The sequence below is a fragment of the Periplaneta americana genome, chromosome 15, assembly GCF_040183065.1.
Source record: "Periplaneta americana isolate PAMFEO1 chromosome 15, P.americana_PAMFEO1_priV1, whole genome shotgun sequence".
Lineage (NCBI taxonomy): Eukaryota > Metazoa > Arthropoda > Insecta > Blattodea > Blattidae > Periplaneta > Periplaneta americana.
The window spans coordinates 75,952,824-75,969,806 of record NC_091131.1 but is presented as its reverse complement, the minus strand read 5'-3'; positions in this window follow the sequence as shown (position 1 = coordinate 75,969,806).

Sequence of the window (16,983 nt, the reverse complement as noted above, 5' to 3'; positions counted from 1 at the left end):
TCACCATTGCGTTTCCTCTTATTTAGATTAACAAAGAAATAAATTTTCCAGGTTTTAAAAATACATAGAGATTACAGTTTTACTACTCACATATCTTTTACTACTGGTATTTTAATTCACAATTTCACTCGTTTCCATAACTAACATATTGCTAGATATGCTACTCCTACTTTACAAATAGTTTTGTAGAGTGAAGCATACTCTCTCATACTCAGCATTGTTTCTTCAGATTCTTTTCGTATATATATATTTTAACTTTGAAAGTAAATTTGCCTAAATTATTTTTATTTCATTTTTAAAGACCCATTTATTTTTTCGGGTTGTCTTCTCATTCATATTCAAAAATGTATTTTCTGTTCCGATAATTCTCGGGTCATTTGTTGCTGTGCAGTTTAGGAGTATATGGGTTGCATCCTAAACACCCGCATAGGGGACAAAATATCCTAACACACATTACCTCTTCTGCTTTTGAGTCTCCAAGTACCTAATCTCCACCATGCTAATCCTACTCCCACTTCTCTTATGTGTATTATCTCATGTACTCTTCTGTTTTCAGAAAGTTTTAATTTCTCTATAGTAGGTTAATGAAACCAAGTTCGTTATAATACTAAATCATTCTTTCTTAAAAATTGTAATATTTTCTGTTATTATTCTGTGGTACGTAATGACAAATTTCCACGCGTCTGAACTTTGTTTATTAAAGCATATGTTTTTCTTTCCGCTTGGATCAAACTAAACATAAGAAATTATCTGGCCTCTAATGAAGTTGCGTAAATTAAATTTGGCCTCCGAGCAGTATTAAAATGGCCAGTTTATTTGATGGTTTAACCTAAAAGTAATGTTGATGATCTTTCCATCATAAGAAAGAAACTATCAGATTCAAACCACACAGACATCTTTGTACTTACAAAATCGTTCTTCTGTTATGAGTAGGGAACGGAATTTGGAGTAGTAAAAGCTAGTATTGGCATATACACAGTCATTTGTTTACAACCCTTTATACCAAGTCCTCCCCTCCATGACATACTCGCAGGTCTCTACACGTCAACAACAGGTGAACGGGACAGTTGTCGCATAAGAACTTCAACGTGCAGGTTTACAGTTCAGAGTAGTGAAGTGCAGGTACAATGCCGAAAGTGAAACCAACTAACAATACAGTATTGAAAGACTATATTTGTAAAACCTCCAGATCAAGTATCAAAATTCAGGAAACAATTCCCTAAATTGTCGCTTCCCCCATGTCCAGTTCCTACGAGATGGGGGTCATGGTTAGAAGCTTGCAATTTTTACGCACGTCACCTCCAATCTGTGAAGAAAGTGGTCCAGTTTTTCGATACCGATGACGCGGCTGCGATTCAAATACGCCAGGAACTGCTAAATGATGAAACAATCGAGAAAGAAGTCACGGATATTAAGTCAAATTTGGGATATTTACCGGATGCCATTATTCAATTAGGAGAGTCAGGAGTAGAACTAGTTGAGCAAATAAATATTATGAGGATTATTGTAAATAAACTGAGTGCAGTAGAAGGTGAAATAGGAAAACGTGTTGGTGAAAAAATGAACAAAGTTTTGATTAAAAATGATGGATACGATATTCTTAGTCGGATTTCAGATGTACTAACAAAGACGTGTCCCAATGACGTCATTCAACATGTGAATTTAATTGACGTATCTTGTTTCAAGTACTCTCTAATTGTCTCTGCAGATGGAGAGCGGAGTTTTTCCATGTTACAAAATTTCCTTCCTTGCAACAGAGCAAAGTTGTATTTTGAAAATTTGAAAATAATATTTACAATTTATTATAACAAGGCATAACAAGGCATAGCATTAATTGAAAATGCCATTTCGTTTGGATCTACATATTCAGAGGCGAGTTCCATACAGAAGACGACTGTCTATCAACATCAATATGTCCACTGACACGCGAAGATGCAGAGGCTTATATTTAATTATGTATATTTGTAATGTTGTTTACTGGTGTCTTGTGCGTTGCGAAGAAAAGCACATGTAGTTCAAAAAGAAATGCAGATTATGTATGTAGGTCACTATATGTCATTAAACTATTCCATTTGTTTATTCTGAAATATATTTACAGACGTTGCGTGTAAGTTTGTATGAAGTGGACTGTACTCTTCCATGCGCCGTGACGCAGCTCGCTTGACAGTCACTGAGCTACGAATATCTATACTACGTTTCACCATTCTTTATAATACTCCAAATCCCTTTCCCTGGTTATGAGCAATGGGCAAGAGAATCGGTGGAAGAACTGTATTCTTTTCGTTTTGCTAACTTGAACTAACTTTGTATTAAGTTCAAACACAAGCCAATAACCCCAATGTTTTGTAATACTTCTATTAGTTATTCTGTATCAGACCACGGAAAAAGAACGTAATTTGAAATTTTAAACAAAAACCTGGCACGATGCCGGCCGTCAGTGTACTGTAAGTTCTTCAAATACTGATGAAGAAGCGCTTCGGCGGAAATGAGATTTGTTTACATGTGGAAAGTGAAAGGCATTAGAGTTTCCACTACATTTCACCACAATCTGTCTAATCCTTTCGAGTTTTTTTTTAATAGCATTCAGCACCTATAACAATGGCGTATTCCTACGGATTAAATTGACATAGATAATATGGTGAAAATGAACAGAAATGATCGCACCATCAGACAGTGTTAAAACAGGCAGAAGATATTGAGTGGTTGGAAAATATTAAGAACGCAGAACGTTATGAAAATAGTCGGCGGTAAAATTTTGTTTTCCATTCAAATATTGGCCCCAGATCGTAGCCTATCAGATTTCTCAAGAAAACGTCAGACAACTTTCTTTCCACTACATGTCGTTAGTCTTCCACTGTCTGCTACAAAGGAAAACTAGCAGATTTGATGCGATGAAACGCTTTAGTATTTACAAATAGAAGTTGCAAACCATAATTTTTTTAGCAGTGATGGAGATAGTGTATTCCGAAATCCTAAAGAGTACCGCTGCTACATATTTTTGGACCGATGTGAAAATTAGACATCTCATAGCAATGTTTCCGTTCATGATTCAACTCTAATCCCATTCCAAATGCTGCATTTTCGAGCAATATAAACTAAATTGGACGGAGTTACGCAATAATAGACCAACCGACAATTTGAAAAAAAAATATTTGCACAAATCTTTTGATGACAGGCTAATTTAAACGGAAAAAACCAAGAATGCGGTATCTGAATTTTGCTGCTATTTATAAGCAAAAATTCGTTTGTTGCATAAAATTAATTTATTTATTTTGCTTTGAAATATTAATTCAACTGCTGGTCTCTTATTAAAAATCGGTTAGCCTTTTTTGGTATTATTTGTGCTATTTTTTTTTGTAATAGTATGAATGTTATAATACTTCTTGCATAAAATGTTTGGTAAAAAAAAAAAAACAGATTTATTTCAATGGCCAATATCTCGAAACAGGTTTTTGATGTTTGGTCTCTTATTGCGTAACTCCATCCAATTGTCCTTCGTGGTGACTCTGTGATAGCGTGCGCACTGACCATCCAAGATATTCGTGGTTCGACTTACGGACGAAGCATTAGAAAAAGCTACCCTTGGGCAGAAAATGATATTAAATTTATTTCACACTTAATCACATTCATAATACTTATAAATAAAAAAACCAATTCCTTAAAAATCTAAATATCATAATAACGTCCAACCTAACTATAAAAGTTTCCCTTCATAACAGAGACTTTTTCCTCATCATTCAAATTGTTTACTTCCTTATTCTGAAATCCTTTCCCATCATCCTATGATCAACTATATTCGTCATTATCTAATAGTACCGTATCAACTACTAGACAATTATTTAACGTCAATGGAATTGGTAAATAACGAGATGGTGTTTGTAAAGAATATTTATACAGAAATGAATAACACTGACGTTCATATCTACAAACAATTTACACTGAAAAACATACAGTCCACACCTGTGGAGTAACGGTCAGCGCGTCTGGCTGCGAAACCAGGTGGCCCGGGTTCGAATCCCGGTCGGGGCAAGTTACCTGGTTGAGGTTTTTTCCGGGGTTTTCCCTCAACCCAATACGAGCAAATGCTGGGTAACTTTCGGTGTTGGACCCCGGACTCATTTCACCGGCATTATCACCTTCATATCATTCAGACGCTAAATAACCTACATGTTGATACAGCGTCGTAAAATAACCCAATAAAATAAAAAAAATAAATAAAAAACATACAGAAACTATACAGAAATAAAGAAAACCGACAGTAATGCCTTCTCTTTGTGGAACAAATCACGTGATAACAGCACTGGGACTCAAATTATCGCACAAAACAGCCACGCGTTTCCAAAACGTAGTCTTAAAGTCGCTGCGTCAGCTGCCGCTTTCTACCGGACGAAAGATAATCTGACCGCTCTGTATTTGGCGAGATAAAGCCGAGAATTTTCATTGTGATTACCTGATATTCGTCTTATAGTTGAGAAAAAATCAGAAATACCTCAACCAAGTATTCAGTCAAAGCGAGAATTGAACCCACGTCAGAGCCTAGCTCAGGATCAGCACGCATGAGCCTACCGCTTATACTAGACAGTGCATTTTGTCATTATAATCATCATCTTTCTTTCTTGTTTTATTCGCTGTAGCCTGTCCCTAGTCTATATCCAACCAGTTCTTCAGTCTTCATAAATAGGTCCTGGCTTCGCTGGTAGTTCGGCCTGCTTTCACTTAGACCCTAATTATTTTAAACTTTTTCACCTCATTTTTTAAAAATATCGTAATATTTCATCATTGATGTACTTAAATTTTACTCCACTATATTATATTTAAGAAATGTCACATGGAAGTGTACAGTAGCTTTCTGTTTGTAGCCTGTATGCACTAGCTATATGCAATGGTAAAGTGGAGAATTATAAAGAAGAAAAGAATTAAAATTTGTCTTCATAAACCTATTGATTTTCCATCTCAAAAATTGTTTTTAGACTTTAATGTTCTTAAAATAAGACAAATTTATTATATATTGCATTAATAAAATTCATACACAAAAATCGAAATAATTTTGAATTGTATTCTCATAGTTATGAAACAAAAGATATGAATTCTTTAAGATTGTTTGAACTAAAATGCAACACTGCTACAGTATTTAACCATAGTAGTAATTTAGGCCCAAGAATATATAGCAAATTTATATTTAAATATCCTAATCTTGTGAATTCTAATAGTTCTAGTATTCAATTTAAAAAGTTATGTATGGATTTTATAAAAAATTGAAAAATTGTAAATTTAAATTTATATTATCTTATTGCGTAGTAGACATAAGACAAATTGTATTATATACTTCTTAATTTCAATTCAGGAATCCGCCCCTGAGCACGATTTCTACTCTTTCAGGGGCGAGCTAAAGTTTTTCTGTTTATGTTATATTTTATGTTACAATTATTAGCAAAATAAATAAGTAAATAAATAAATAAATATATATATATATATTTAAATAAATAAATAATACACTATTTCCTGTAGGATTAGAAAGATGAGGTTCTATTCTCGGGAAAGCGACAGATTTGTCTTAACACCCAGAATAACTGCGAGGTTCGACCAGCTTCATGGTACATGAATATACAGTTCATTCCCAGGAATAAAGACGATCGAAGTGACGCACTCCCGGTGTCGAGATGAAGAATCTAAGAGATCATCTCCCTACCACACATAACCACTCATAACTTGCTCTCGGAGAACTTTACCTTTCCTACGGATGTTTTTTTTTTTTGTATTATAAGTTGTTTTAGTTCGAAAACAGGCCGGTCCAATATTGACGCATTCCCACTCTACTAACAAAATAAAACTGCATCTGCCACGGTGAGAGAGGAGTCCCTCGTGGGGACCCTTCCGCTGGCCATCACCCTCTCAACCTATAATCGGGAATTCTCTCTTCCATCTCAGAAATGGATTCCTTCGCCACTCAAAACGGGCGGAGGTCAGGAAGTTCAATAAATCCATAACTGAAACGTTAGAAGAGTAACTTTGTATTTATTTCTTGAAACTTCCCATCAGTTCTAAACTTATTCAGAAAAAGCGTACAAGTAAAGATCTCTCACATAGAGCAGTCAGTCAGATGAAGGTTTTTCATCAGAGGAGATAGAGATTGATTTTTCAAGCATTTTCTGTCAGTTTCATAAAGTTATTATAGGGGCGTTTTATGCTGGAATTCATTTCTGTGTAAATTTTATTCCACTATTGCTTCATATTTCTATAGTACCAACTTATTTCTTCTTAATATATTCTTCTTTGCCATCATGTAGGTTTTGTACAAGTATTGAGATAGTGAATAATTTTTGAAGTATTTCCTGTGAATTATAATGAAGAAAGTAATTACAGGGACGATTTCTGATGAAATTTATTTGTATGTAAATTTAATTCCGTTATTGCTCCATATTTATATTGCATCAACTCCTTTCTTCTTAATAATAATAATAATAATAATAATAATAATAATAATAATAATAATAATAATAATAATGATAATAATAATAATAATAATAATAATAATAATAATAATAATTTATTCTGGCGAAGAAGGCCATCAGGCCTTCTATTTTCTTCTTTGCCATCAGGTATTTACAGGGATTCTCATATGGACAGAGTTACGCAATAAGAGGTCAGTCGACAAAAACAGATTTCCGAGATATTCACAATTGAAGTAAATTTGGTTATTTATTAAATATTTTATGCCAGAAGCATTGTAACATTCACAATATTACAAAAAAAAGCACAAATAATAATATGTATGTATGTATTGCGAGTAATTTTACGGCTGTCGCCGTCTCCCGCTTCTCAACTTCCAGGTACTCCGGTTTTGCCAATCGCCCATTTGTAGACCCCTGCAGACCATATCCTCCTGAACCTCCTTGCTCCATTTTTTCATTGGCCTTCCTCTTAATAATAATAATAATGATAATAATAAAAAAGACTAAACGATTTTAATAACAGACTAGCAGTTGAGTTAATATTGCAAAGTAAAATAAATTAAATATATTGAATAAACGAATTTTGATTATAAATGGTAGCAGAGTGCATCTTTCGCATTCTTGATTTTTTTCCGAGTTACCAATATCAGATTTGTGCAAATATCTCAATTTTTTTTCAAATTGTCGGTTAGTCTATTGTTGCATATCACAATCCATATATATATATATATATATATATATATATATATATATATATATATAATTGACTCAAGCGTTTCGTGTGGTGTTGGGCTTTTTTGTGTACCCAGTAGTTGAAAGAAGTTACGACGTAACGTAGAACATAGACTATGGATTGAACCGCTCTTAAATTATTGATACGTGTTCGTTGTATCTAGTTTTAAATATAACTTAGTAGAAATTAATCGAAATTCGCAACACATCTAACCCGTGGCAGATTTTAAATGTAATAGGAATAAATCCTAATTTGCAGCACACCTAATTGAAAATGGTCATGAGCTGAAGAGTACAAGACACATTTAAAATTCTAAAGATGAGTAATAATAATAATAATAATAATAATAATAATAATAATAATAATAATAATAATAATAAAATAGCTGAATACAGGAGAAGAATATTATATTTTTCTAAATATCATAATAAATTTGATGATGTTGGAAACATGCGGAAATAATTTGCTGTAATTAATATGTTCGTTAGAAGCATAAAGTGTCTAAGATTTGCTGCTGATAGGCGTTGTTAACAGAAGAGGAATGATACTAAGGGATATGCTACTGGAGCTAAATGACAGCTGTGGGCAGTATGGAATGAAGATAAATGCCAACAAGACGAAGAACATGGTCATAGAAAGAAAAGTAAAGAAGGCAAACTTGGGAATTCTAAATGACGCAATAGAGCAAGTGGACAGCTTCAAATACTTGGGGTGTACTATAAGCAGTAACATGAGCAGCTGCCAGGAAGTCAAAAGGAGCATAGCAATGGCAAAGGAAGTTTTTTAATAGAAAAAGGAGCATCTTCTGCGGACCTCTGGAGAAATAACTAAGGAAGAAACTAGTTAAGTGCTTTATGTGGAGTGTAGTATTATATGGAACAGAAACATGGACATAACGACGAAGTGAAGAGAAGCAACTAGAAGCATTTGAAATGTGGATATGAAAAAGGATGGAGCGTGTGAAAAGGACAGACAGAATGAGAAACGAAGCTGTGTTGGAAAGAGTGGATAAGAAAGAATGAATCTGAAACTGATCAGAAAGAGGAAAAGGAATTGGCTGGTTCAGTGGTTGAGAAGAAATTGCCTTCTAAAGGATGCACTGGAAGAAATGGTGAACGGGAGAAGAGTTCGGGGCAGAAGAAGATATCAGATGATAGACGACATTATGATTTGTGGATCATATGAGGAGAAAATAGGAAAAACTGGATAATGCTGAGTTTGCAGTGAAAAATCTGCCCTTGGACAGAGTACTATGAATGAATAAATAGAACATGAGAAGTTATTTGACTTGCATTCAAGAAACAATTTTAGATATTCAATTGGCAACATACGTGACCATACTCTCAACGTGAATTTTAAAATAATCATAAGCTGGTTTGTTGCTACAAATCGCCATCCACCACTTGGAAAATGAACCAGAGTTACCTCTGCAAATTTTGTCTTTGGAAAAGAGGTAGGTTTTGATATCCCTGAGTGTACGTCCAGAGTAAATGGGATCTGGCTTTCTATTCCGTGATCCGGTGAGGGAATCAAAGATGCTCTTGTGCGTGTGTCAACCAGGAGCGGGATGCGGGCCGCTACACTCAGGAAAGCATGAAATGTCGTGCAACGTCGCTCCATGCTGCAGACGTACACGTGTTACACCTTTATTGCACGTGTGTAATATTTTATGTCACTTCTAAAGACTTTTGTGGGGCACCGCAGAGTGTTTGCCGTGAGGCATGAAACCAGTGTGGTTATCCTTTGACCACGGCTCGGGTCGCTCAACTGTCGCGCAAATCACGGTGCTTCCATTTACTGTAAAACGAAAATAACTTATTTTAAGTCGATTTCACCGGGTCAGTTTCCGACGGTCGCCCTTTGTAAATGATAGATGAGCCGAGATTCAGCTCCACATGTCTTTGAAATGTCCTTTTGGAGCATATATTTTATTAGTCTCGCTTGGAGAGGAAAAAGCCTTTATGAAGTACCTCACAAAATTGTATAAAATGTGGAGTTCTACTATTTGCAAACTCGTATTTCAAATTCGTACCGCAAACTTAAACATAACTTTGAACGTTTACCTTGCAGTGGAAGTTTTTCAACTTTTTACACTCCTATATTAACTCTTTTACAAGTTACGCATGCAAAACACAAGAACAGATAGTATACAGGGTGTTAAAGAAAAGTATCCAGTATTTTAGAAGGTGATAGTATGCATCAAAACAAGAAAGTAATGTCTTATGAACATGGGTCCTACAACACATATTTTCTGAGTTCTGAACACCTGTTCATAGGAGGTGCTCAATGTGACGTCCATTCATGGCAATGCATTTCTCTGCCCTACAGTACAGCAGACTACCAGATAATCATACTGTAGTTGACACCTCTGGCATGGAATACTGATACGTCGCAAGGAATACTGAAAACAAAAGTCTGGTTGCGGATATGAGCGGGGTTCATCAGAGATGGTGTTGTGAATTTTCGTAATCAGCATGTATAGGCTGATGAAAATCCCCATGCAGTTGAAGAAACAAGGCATAAGCACCGATTCTCAATCTACTTATGGGGAGGCGTTCTTGGTGATAGATTAAGGGCCATACGTGCTACCACAGAGATTAACTGGAGCTCGTTATCAGGACTTTCTAATTCATGTATTGCTTATCTTGCTGGAGTATGTGCCATGTCAGCAAAGACTACAGATGTGGTTCATGCATGATGGCACACCAGCACTTTTTTCCGCAATGAGCGTGAACACCTGACGTTGACATTTCAGGATCACTGGATTGATTGTGGAGGCTCACACCTTAGCCTGCTCGTTCCTCAAATCTAAATTCACTAGACTTTTGGTTATCAAGAACGAGCAGGTAAATTTCAAAGAGTGCGTGATTCCTTACGCCGAAGGGCAGAGGAATGCATTGCCATGAATGGACATTGAGCACCTCTTGTGAACAAGTGTTCAGATATCAAAAAGTATGTGTTGTAAGACCCATGTTTATTAGACTTTTTTTTTCTTATTTTGATACATACTAGCACCTCTTAAAATATTGGATACTCTTTTCTTAACACTCTGTATTCAAGAAGAGTATTACCGCAGCTTAAATTGTAAAATTTCTTAAATTCAGCCAATTCGAATTCGATTTTTAATAAGTAGACAATCTAGAGTCTCCTAGTATGTACGCAAAATATTAGACAGACTTGCATCCTTACGATCATTCATTGAATTTATTTCAATGTCTTTCCCAAGCTTTTCATTCATTCTTACTTTTCTGCCCAATGGTAGGTCTTTCACTACAAACCTAGTGTTCTCCAATCGTCACTATTTTCCGCGTTCCTCCTCGTCTCCGCATACTAGACCTATTCATATATCTATTCATATCTATTGTGTCATCTGATCTTTTTCTGCGTGAACCTTTCTCCCGTTCACCATTCCTTCCAGTGCATTCTTCAAAAGCAGTTTCTTCTTAGTCAGTAACCAAGCGAATTATTTTTCTCTTCATGATCAATTTTAGCATTACTCTTTCTTCACCCACTTTTTTTTTAGCACAGCTTCACTTCTTATTGCCAAATTCATTTCACATGCTTGAAACGGTTTATTGCTGTATTACTAGTGCTTTAGAAGGTCTAACAAATTCTTACAGTTTGGAATATGCAGTTTGTATCAAATCTTTTTCTCTCGGTAAACTCAAACTTAGACCAACAACTCTCTTTAAACCTCGAAACCTTTGGTTAAACCAGTCTCATGATGTTGAAAATCAGATAATCTAAATACACAAGCATATGTTTGTTTTTGAGCAACATTAAACTGACACTGAGAATTTTCTTTAACAATAACAGTAAAATTAAAACTCAGTCATTTAACATTATTCATCTACTATCTGTAAACAGTCAGCTCATGATTTTAGTTACTCTATCGCAATAAATCACAACCTTAACCAATCATTACAGCGAGCAGATTTACGATTTGGATTCTTTTCAGCCCACCCAAATCTTTAAGTGCCACGGCCGATCTTCAAAGGGAAAAGGAAAACATCTTTTAGAATTTAAATAACTTCACCAAATCCAATACATGCCAAAAGAAAAACTCGGAGGGCTATAATTTTATTAGTTCTACAGAAAAACCGAAGTACAATTAGCCATTTTACCTTGACATCATAGGTCGAGATATATGGTTCCCCAACAAGAACACCAAGCCTTTCTGGTCTCAGCTGATGGCTCCAGCTCTAGTCAACTGCAGGAGAAGAATAAACGTAAAGATTAATCTCAACAGTGCATATTACTGTGGAATCCCGGCCACCGGGACACTCAATTGAGTGTGCTTCTTGTTTAATGACAGTTGACGTAATATACGTATGTCAACATATATGTCGAACTTGGAGTCAGACCACAAAGGGAAAAAGACTAGAGGAGGGGGATTCGATCTGGTGCTGTGGATTGAACTTCGTCGTAGCTCAGTGGTTAGAGCACTTTTTACGTAGAACCAAGGACCCGGGTTCGATCTCCTGCGCCGAAGCGAATATTTCTCCTCTAATAATCATTGATATCAGAATTTCCCACATAGAAAATCATTTTTCTGAACGCACATACCCTAAGATTATAAAGAAACACCACTCATATATGTCATTACATCCTGCCGGATTACAAAGACAAACCACTCATACACATACCGTTTCTCCATATCCACATTTTAGATGCTTCTATAGTCGTCTCTCTTCACTCTGTCGTACTGTCCATATTTGTGCCCCACACAATACGATACTCCTTTACTAGTGTCTTTCTTAGTTATTTTTCCAGAGATCCGCAGAAAATTCTCCTTTTTCTATTAAAAGCTTCCTTTGCCATTACTATCATCGTTTTGACTCCCTGGCAGCAGCTCATATTACTACTATACTACTTACAGTATAACTCATTTTCTGCTCCCTTATTAATTATGTTGGTGATAATGATGCTGGTATTAATACTTGGCTACGTGCCGGCACCGGGTTTCTCCTTCTCCCTTTCTCACCTTCATCTCATCCTCACCCATTCCCTACACTACACTTCCACGAACACTTACACATACACTCATCCTAGTACACGACATAACTCTTCACAAAAACACATTATGCATAACGTGGCCCGCCGAAGTGGTGTGAAAGTTGAAAACTGGTCACAGTCCTGCCATCTATCCGCAGTATGCGGAACCCAAATCACGCAAGTGAAGTGGGTAGGCATTAGACACACACACACACACATACTTGGGATAAATGACCACCTAGAACGAAATTTGGGTTTTGTGCAATTCTTGTTTGTTGTCTCATAAGTTGTTTGATTGATGTACAGTCAGAATTTCAGATATAAGGGAAACACCATATGAATCATAATCATAATCAATATTATCATCATATTAATTAGGATTTAGTAGACCTAGTTTATATTATAGATATATTAATTTGTCCTACAGAATTTATCTGTAATATTGACACTTAATATTTTAGGAGAAAAATTCGCTCCGGCGCCGGGGATCGAACTCGGGTCCTTGGTTCTACGTACCAAGCGCTCTGTACGCAGGACCAAGGACCCAGGACCCGGGTTCGATCCCCGGCGCCGTAGCGAATTTTTCTCCTAAAATATTAAGACCTGGTTTAGCCTTAAACAGCAGTCTTTTCATTTTTTTTTTTATTTGTAATCCTTCTTTGTGTTGTTATTATTCTAGGCAGGTATTCTCTTTTCGTTCATTAAAAGTGTAACCAATTCAGTAGTTGTGTGACTGTTCTTACTTCAAATTCTTCAGAAGATTTCCTCAATTCTTTTATGAAGAAAGACACGAGATTAAATTTATTCTCATCTGTGTCAATGCACGACCTCAACAGAAAGCTTTAAATAATGTGTTCTCACTTGATCATTAATGGGTTAACATTCTGCAGAAAGTCAACATACACAATAATAGACTACAGTAAATAAAAACAGCTAATTCTGATCCCAGTAAATATACAACAAATAAATTTACTTTTACATCAAACATTCCGTTATTTTAAAATCAGTCCAGTTATGTATAAAAAGCGGAGTTCAAAATATAGAATGAATGTAAAGGAACAAAATTGTATGGCTGGTTTACTTTTTCTGACTGTTACGATTTGTATATACTACCCATTTATTAATTTGTTACATATGTTGTCCAAAAATCCTTTGTAACTGTCCGAATCTCTGAACCAATTCGAATACAGCATATTGACGTTATATATTCGCATCTCACTCTATCCATCCATATGCGACTATTATTTCAGATAATTACACATTAAGTTAAGCCTGTATGATGACCGCAAACTAAAGTAGCTTTGATCATGTTAAAGCTAATTTGGCGTGTAATGCTGTCAAATAATGCAAAAGCAAGAGCATTGGAACAGTATTTTTAGGTCAGCATTTCCACTAACTAGTGCAGTGCATCTGGAAAGGATTTTCCAGTGTGCTGGAACATACAACATAGATAAAAGCTACAGCGAAATTCAGACATATACTCTCTTCCGAGAAGGGGGATGGAGGCCCGTAAAAAGAGACTAATGGGAAAGTAAGCTGTGGAAGCAGTGCGAGAATGAATAATGGCAGCACAGTCCACTCGAACTCCCGGAGTATTCGGCGATTGAAACATAACACTGCTTCAGACAGACGCCGAGTCCGTTGCAGAGATTCCAGGTTCGTACTTTATCGGATATTATGTATGTATGTATGTATGTATGTATGTATGTATGTATGTATGTATGTATGTATGTATGTATGTATGTATGTATGTATGTATGTATGTATGTATGTATGTATGTATGTATGTATGTATGTATGTATGTATGTATGTATGTATGTATGTATGTATGTATGTATGTATGTATGTATGTATGTATGTATTCACACTGCAAATGGATATATACCCGGTGGCATTGGTAACTAATTACACTCAATAATGACAATTAATAATAAACACAACTAATGAAAAACAATAATTAATAATAATAATAATAATAATAATAATAATAATAATAATAATAATAACAAGAAGCATCCTAAATTAAATGAAGCATGGTCACTTAAAATAACATTTAAAGTTAATCTAATTTGTATTTTAACCCTAAGTTCGAACTAAGACCCACGAGTGTGACAGGTTCATACCTGCACAAGTACCTTTCGGCACTACACTTATTTCGCTGTCAACTCACTCACTGCACTGATTCTACCTGATTTCACTAACACTTCTAACCATTTCACTGTTCAAATACTTTGCACAGCCACTTCACTTACACAATAGACTTCACTGACACTACACACTTCACTGACACAACACACTTCCTCAGTGATAAAACACTTCAAATAACAAGATATCAATTACACCCTTTAAGTAGTGTGTATAATATACTACCGTCTATTAGTGAAGTCCTTAAGCCTATTTTTAAATACATTTTTTGTTATTGGTAAAGCCTTTAGTAAGTCTGCAGGTAAAGCATTCCAGTCCCTGATAGTAGGCCTACGATTGAGAAAAGAAAACTTTCCAGTGTCCGTCCTCTGTCTTCTTTCCCTCAATTTATATGAGTGGTCGTTCCTTGAAGAGTAATTTGACGGCTGCAACCTATTTTTTATTTCTCTCCAGGCAGGCTCACCTCTGCATGTTTTGAACATTGCGCATAATCGAATTCGCGTTCTCCGGTCCGTGAGTGTGTCCCATTTTATTGTCATGGATCTGAAAAATTCTGGGAGGTATTTATTTGAATATACAATTTCTTGAACTATTTTACCCGAAAGTACATTAGGGTTATAGTTATAGACTGATGGTTTATATTATTGTAATAGAATACATTCGACGTGGGTAACCCAGTCTTGCTACTTAAAATTAACGCTTGCATATACTACATTTGAATTAATTACAAGTTCTTAAATATTATAATTAGAAAAGCCCATTACATCATTAGCAGGCAAGGGCCTCCTACCATCGGTAGGGCAGCTCTACTTTTGCTCACGGGGTGAGCTAGTCCCTGTGGGCCTTACTCAGAGTTGAATCACTTCACTTCTCCTCACTTCACTTTACTTCACTTCACTGTTTTGTATTCTACTGTTACTTATTCTAAATCTAAAATTATATCTTTCCACTTTTCTCTGTCTCTCGCAATACGCATACACTGCGGTCCTATCACGTCAACGAAGTCCTGTGCCCATCTCCTTCTTGGTCTTCTCCTTCCACTTCTTCCCTTCCTTGGGTCCCAGACTGTAGTGGCGTATGCCCATCTGTCGCCGGGTAGTCTGGCTACATGTCCTCCCCATTTCCATTTTAGTCTTCTCGCTGTCTTGCAGGCCATTTCGATACCGCTTTTTAATCTCAGTTATTCATTTCTTACTTTGTCCTGTAGTTTAATCTCTAATATCTTTCTTTCCATTTTGCGTTGGCGTACCTGTGTCTTCTGTGCTTGGTTTTTAGTCAACGACCAGGTTTGGCTGCCATATGTTAGGGTCGGTATGATACAGGTCCATAGGGCTTCCAGTCTTAATTGTATATTAATATCTTTGTCTAAGAGTAGGAATTTGAGTCCCCAGAATTTCCCCCATGCTAGGTTAATTCTTCTCCGAATTTCTGTGTCCCTCTTTTCAGTTAGGCTGACTTCTTGTCCCAAATATACATATTGTTTACAGTTCTGAATGTATGTGCCGTCTATCATTATTGGTGTCTCTATGTCGTTTGTCATTGCTTTGGTATTTGTAAGGTTCATCTGTAGCCCCACTTTTTCGCTTTCTTTGCTCAGATCTGCTAACATTTCCTGTAGTGCTTTGGCGGATTTTGCGAACAGCACTATGTCGTCTGCAAATCTTAGGTTTGATAGCATTCTTCCATTCATATTTATCCCTTTTCTCTTCTGGCTCCAATTTTCTTAAATAAAGTATATATAAAATTACAAAACTGTTTGTAGCAACATGTTTTCCTGAACACATTGAATAATGGTTTGTCATAATATATTACATTACAAAAATGTAAAAGTCCGACCAAAAGGAATTTTCTGTGTTCGAATAGTGGACGGTGTGACAATGTTCAGATTTAACTGGAGGCAATAGTCACCTACTGAACCGCTCGCCGACCATTACAGCCGCTATCAAGAGACGCTGCGCTTAAATTCGTTTTGTGTTCTTTAAAGGCTTCTCTTTGTTAAAGGTTTTAGAAGATTGGACATATATTATGCATTGTTTCCCGTAAGTATTCGGAAATATCTGATATGAGACGCTTTTGGGGGCGTGATTGAATATATGCGAAGTAGCAATACTATTATATAATACATATAGCACCGGGTTCGATTCCCGGTCGAGGCAAGTTACTTGGTTGAAGTTTTTTTCGTGGTTTTCCCTCAACTCAATGTGAGCAAATGCTGGGTAACTTTCGGTACTGAACCCCGGACTCATTTCACCGGCATTATCACCTTCATCTCATTCAGACGCTAAATAATTTAAGATGTTGATAAAGCGTCATAAAATAACCGACTAAAAATACATATAGCCTACTTTCGAACCCTAATCGTAAGAGATGTTACATTCAAGATACTTAAAGCTGTTTATTTTCTTCCGTTGTGTTATCATTTAATACTATTTTACATCCCACCGGATACTTTCCTTAAAAGCCAAATTTGAAGTTGAATAATGGCTTATTTAAATTATAAATGTATCTAAGTTTTGAGTAGGTAAGCAACTCTCTGAAGACTTTTATGAGAATCTAAAAGGATAACTTTGTCGTCAGCGAAAATAATAGCATTTAATGTAAAGTTGTCTAGTCTAAAATGATCACTTCAGGTACAGCTTACAGCAGTAAAAGTTTTG